Source organism: Myotis brandtii, unplaced genomic scaffold, assembly GCF_000412655.1.
Source record: "Myotis brandtii unplaced genomic scaffold, ASM41265v1 scaffold237, whole genome shotgun sequence".
NCBI lineage: Eukaryota > Metazoa > Chordata > Mammalia > Chiroptera > Vespertilionidae > Myotis > Myotis brandtii.
Genome location: NW_005358943.1, coordinates 6,839,612 through 6,845,397, shown reverse-complemented (window position 1 = coordinate 6,845,397; position 5,786 = coordinate 6,839,612). Strand labels below are relative to the sequence as shown.

The following is a 5,786-nucleotide window of genomic DNA, read 5'->3' as shown; positions in this document are numbered from 1 at the left end:
CGGAGGGACCCCCCCCCCCCCACCGAGTGCACAAATTTTGTGCACCGGGCCTCTAGTATATATATAAACTTTGCTTTTGGGCAAATACAGGAAAAACCTTTTTTTCCCCCTTACTTTCAGAAGTTGGCTCATTTTTCCACTGGAAAACATACTCACATTCCTAAGAAGCATAACTGAGATAGTGAATTCCTTCGCTGAGAAATAGTTCTCTCGTACTTGGAAATCCCAAGCGAGCACCAATGACTTATTGCACAGTTACTTTCATTTTCTTACTCTTGGTTTTTAAGGGTTCCATTGTGTTCTATTACATTCCTGGTTCCTCACAGAGGGAACCACTTGCTAGGTTGACCAGCTGACCATGAGCGATGGATGAATAGATTACTCTGACACACATTTTTGTGAAAGAGAAGGCTAAGGGGCTATTTGGCTTTAGGGACTAAGGAGCCTTGATTGCCTGATTCCTTAGGCCTTTATTATAACAACAGCTTGAACTAAAATTAATTATTAGATACAATCAACAGGGTAAGCATCCGTGAGAAAACATATGTGTCTGTAGTGTCCTTTAAGCAAGGACCTGACTAAGTAAACTCCCAGGGGTTCAGACTTGTTTGGAAATGTCAAGGCAGGGGCAGGTGCTTCAGCAACTCCTGTCCCGTGCCTCCCCCAAAAAAGCAACTATTGGGCATGTAGAAAACTTTCTGAGAAGAAAAATGGGTCTTAACCTAACTTTTCAGGTAGAAATCATTTCTGACCATCACTTGTTGGAGCGATACAAACTCTAAGGGAAATTCCACTGCTACAGGTGATACAGCAATGCAGGCTAATTGGTCTATAGCAGTGATGGCGAACCTTTTGAGCTCAGCGTGTCAGCATTTTGAAAAACCCTAACTTAACTCTGGTGCAGTGTCACATATAGAAATTTTTTGACATTTGCAACCTTAGTAAAACAAAGATTTATATTTTTGATATTTATTTTATATATTTAAATGCCATTTAACAAAAAAAATCAACCAAAAAAATGAGTTCGTGTGTCACCTCTGACACACGTTTCATAGGTTCGCCATCGCTGGTCTATAGGTCAAATATAGGCGGCCTTTACTCATTCATTCTGGTCTTGTGGTTTCTCCTCTGAAAATTGCTTGAAAATTCTGAGAGTATCAGAAGGGAGGAGAGAATGAAAATAAAATGGTTCCTCAATGTTATTTTGCATCTCACCAAAGAGTGCATCTCACCAAAAATATTTACCAGAAGTAATTGCTGCCATTTTGTGCTAAGACATGATATCTATTTTCAGCACCAAGCAACATATTTATAAGTACAACTTGGAATGATAGAATGCATCAGTTTTACTAGCAACTTTTTTAACAAAAAGCATAGATACCTCAGGAGGGAAATTTCAAAGTACTGAATTTTTAAAGTTCGTGTGGTTTCAAATACTTTGATAATGACTTTGCTTCCTAATTATTTATGTGAATCAGTAACTACTTTCTTCATTGAGCCATATCCTTTTTAAGTTGGAGGTGTGGATTCTACTCTCTGGGATGGTATCAGTATGGCAAGAGAGAAGTATACTTTTGAAATGAAGAGTCAAAGCCAGACTTTGTTAAACTGTACAGACTGTGCCCCTCCGAAAAATTCCCAAACTATTGACCACTTTTGTGTGTTGCCTTCATATTTTAAACTTGCATCGTTTTTTGTTGTTGTTTACTTCTAAAAGAGATAAATTATCATTATTCTGTGTGAAGAGACTGTCTCCTATATGGTTAATGGTCAGTACCAAAAGCCTTCAGTACAATAAAGACTTCATTAACATAAACATTGTGTATGTATATATATATATATTCAGATAATCAAAATATAAATACATCAATCAAAGAAACACATCCTATTCCATGACTTATTTTTTAGGAGTTATTTTGCATTTACTTTATTTCTAATGTTAGAAATGGATCTCAGTAGCTTAATTCCATGATTATAAGATCATCTATGAATAATTTGCTCAAGAAATACATTTAAAATGAAAGATTGCATTTCCTCAGTAGCTTAATTCCATGATTATAAGATCATCTATGAATAATTTGCTCAAGAAATACATTTAAAATGAGTGAACATTTCATTTCCAAAGCTTTTCAGTTGATTTTAACTTTGCTCATTATTAACATAATTTAGATACAATGATCATTAAGAAATAATCTACACATTGCCCAAAATATGTGTGTAAACATTTGAAATATAAATCATTAAATAAGATAACAGGATAATGATGATGGTGGTGGTGGTGGTGATGATGATGAAGGCAGTTAAATGGGAGATCTCTGATGGTTGTAGCTTCATCAAGTTTTCTAAGAGACAGAATTCACTCTAATGATAGAACATTACCGATATATTCCATGGTCTTATGAAACATAATTCTCAGCATCAGGTCTAACTTGAAAGAACAACATCACCTAAAAACTCATCAAGAGTAAGTTACAAACAAAATATTTCTGATAATATATTTGTTATTTTTTACTGCATTATAAAATTAAGGCACTGTGAATCAAACAAAAAGAACTTTGCTGGTATAGAACTTTTATATGAAATGCATATAACCTCTATATAAAAATACAGTATAGAAACTGTATTCAATATTTTAATAGCATCATTAGCAAGCAAACTTCTCTGCTTATTCCATGCCCAGCTACTGTCATTAATCTGAATCATTTTATTACAGAACTTGCACTACATACGTACAAACATTTTCAAACACTACACTAAGTATGTATTTAGCTTTTACAAATTCACCTTTCTATATCTCTATATTTTTTCTCCATCAAAGAACTAAGAAATTTATAGGTCTAATGTGTTCATTTTCATTTTTGTGCTATATTCTATTGTGTTCATATTCCATGATTTATTTGTCCATTTTATAAGTAAGGGGCATTTATATGATTCCTCAATTTGAGCATTTACATGACTCTTCAATTCCAGCTATTAAGAACAGTAGTAAGATGCACATTTTTGCATGTATATTCTGTCACACATATATGAATAATTCTCCAGTAGAACAAGAAGGAGTACAATTATTGGGTCTTAGGATATGCATCTTCACCTTAAATGCATAATGCCATACTCTTGAACAAAGTTGTTTTACCAATACATACCAGTAATCCAAGAAATATAGTATGAAAATTCCTATTATTTCAGATCCTTTCCAATATTAGAAGCATCACAAAATATTAACACATTTATATTTATATAACATATTATTACACTTAACCTTTACAATTATTTTTCAATTCTAATTTCAAACTTTTCTTTGGTTAGAAAAATTTGTGTTACTTTTTCCATTTTGGTAATTGTAATTATATATAGTTATTCATATTGCATTGTACCTTATTTATACATTTATTAATATTTCAGTATAGACTTTTTTTAAGTGAGTCTTTTTATTGTTGTTTTTCTTCCTTTTTTAAAAAAATTAAGGGTCCCTTACTGGTCCTGCTACCATGAGTGGCCGAGACCAGATGGAAAAGGGGAGGAGTTATCTTCACAACATTCCATGTATACACCGAACTAAACAGACAAGCACAGAGTCACTATTGCAGTTAGAAATTGGCAGCATGGGAAAGGGGGGGAACAGGTTGCAAGTAGGGGTGTCATTAAAAAATACAGGCCCTCTCCAAAACTGGGGTGCCTAGGGTAGGGAGGACTTGGTCTGCTTCAACCCAAGAGGAATCAGAAGATCAAAAGCTGTTTGGGAAGGCCAGAACGTTCAGGGGTGGAGGGAGAGGGAAGGTCCAGGGGGTGGGAGGCTGTTTGGCAACTGGGTGAAGGGATTGCCCTCCCCCTGCTGGGATCCCCCCAGCCCCTCCGGTCTGGCAGAAGGGGGGCAGCCTGCAACCCCCTACAGGCAGATCTGGGGCTGCCAGATGCTCCAGGCAGGGGGCTGGAGGGGGTTCACAAAGGCTTGCCCTCCAGGGAGATGACAGCACTGCCCCCCAGCTTCTCTGACAGAGTGCAGCGGTCCTAGACCTCCTCCTAGCAGTTTGCTTGTAATTCATGCTTGATCCCCGTAAACTTCTTCTTGATGGCATCCTTGGAGCTGGCATAGATCATTTTGCTCTTAAGAGGCGCAGACTCAGGAGCCCAGAAGATAAATACCAGGTCCTCCTTCTTGCTTTCCTTGGTCTCATACGTTGCGTCATACAGGGCATAACAGCAGTCTTTCTCCTGCAGCATCTTGACGAAAGTGGCCTAGGGGTCGGCTACTGTCTGGCCCACATCACCTACCAGGATCTCCTTGCCATCTTCCAGAATGATGTTTTTCTGGTCTTCATCAGGCAAAAGAGCACAGCCTTCTTGCGCTTCTTCACCTCCTCTGGTGTTGAGGACTTACGTACCTTCATGTCATTGAACACTTTGATGACTCCATCAGAGACAGCCACACCAGGGGCCATGTTTCCGGAAGCTAAAGGAGACAGCAAGAAGACCCTGGAAAGACAAGCGCCGCTACAGCTGCTGCCGGGATCCGACTGAACTCTAGACTTTTATAACCACACTTCATCAGGTGTCAAATACTCTACTGTTACCAAAAACTGTTAATACACTAGAGACATGCCTTTAGTCAAATATTATGTCATATCACTCTAAGAAAATATAATTACTTAAGGCATGTTGTAGAAAATTTTTAGTGCTGCCAGCCCCTCCGGTCTGGCAGAAGGGGGGCAGCCTGCAACCCCCTACAGGCAGATCTGGGGCTGCCAGATGCTCCAGGCAGGGGGCTGGAGGGGGTTCACAAAGGCTTGCCCTCCAGGGAGATGACAGCACTGCCCCCCAGCTTCTCTGACAGAGTGCAGCGGTCCTAGACCTCCTCCTAGCAGTTTGCTTGTAATTCATGCTTGATCCCCGTAAACTTCTTCTTGATGGCATCCTTGGAGCTGGCATAGATCATTTTGCTCTTAAGAGGCGCAGACTCAGGAGCCCAGAAGATAAATACCAGGTCCTCCTTCTTGCTTTCCTTGGTCTCATACGTTGCGTCATACAGGGCATAACAGCAGTCTTTCTCCTGCAGCATCTTGACGAAAGTGGCCTAGGGGTCGGCTACTGTCTGGCCCACATCACCTACCAGGATCTCCTTGCCATCTTCCAGAATGATGTTTTTCTGGTCTTCATCAGGCAAAAGAGCACAGCCTTCTTGCGCTTCTTCACCTCCTCTGGTGTTGAGGACTTACGTACCTTCATGTCATTGAACACTTTGATGACTCCATCAGAGACAGCCACACCAGGGGCCATGTTTCCGGAAGCTAAAGGAGACAGCAAGAAGACCCTGGAAAGACAAGCGCCGCTACAGCTGCTGCCGGGATCCGACTGAACTCTAGACTTTTATAACCACACTTCATCAGGTGTCAAATACTCTACTGTTACCAAAAACTGTTAATACACTAGAGACATGCCTTTAGTCAAATATTATGTCATATCACTCTAAGAAAATATAATTACTTAAGGCATGTTGTAGAAAATTTTTAGTGCTGTTTAACAAACCCTGATATAAAGAAATGCTGAAGGTTTTCTATTAAGATATTTTAATATAGAATTCACAAGGTTTTTTCAAATTCTGTCTATAAAGTTAAACTTGTAATTTTCTCAGGGAATGTAAGTGCCACAGTAGTCTCAAGGCGATCTGTCTTAGCTTGCTGTTTCCAAAAATTATAAGAAAAGAGTGGCCTGAGGGAAAGGTAGCTGACAACACTATAACAAGCATCATGATTTGATATGTCTCTACCTTAGTGGAGTTCCAAATTGCA

General features: G+C 39.1%; 3 pseudogenes; 1 reads left to right on the top strand and 2 right to left on the bottom strand.

Moving 5' to 3' along the window:
- The window catches only part of LOC102242563, a 7,272-nt pseudogene extending 6,490 nt beyond the window's left edge, over positions 1-782 (top strand).
- Positions 783-3,552: 2,770 nt separating this feature from the next.
- LOC102256792 lies at positions 3,553-4,514 on the bottom strand (annotated as a pseudogene).
- A 169-nt stretch (positions 4,515-4,683) lies between these two features.
- LOC102256490 lies at positions 4,684-5,349 on the bottom strand (annotated as a pseudogene).
- Between the last annotated feature and the right edge of the window lie 437 nt (positions 5,350-5,786).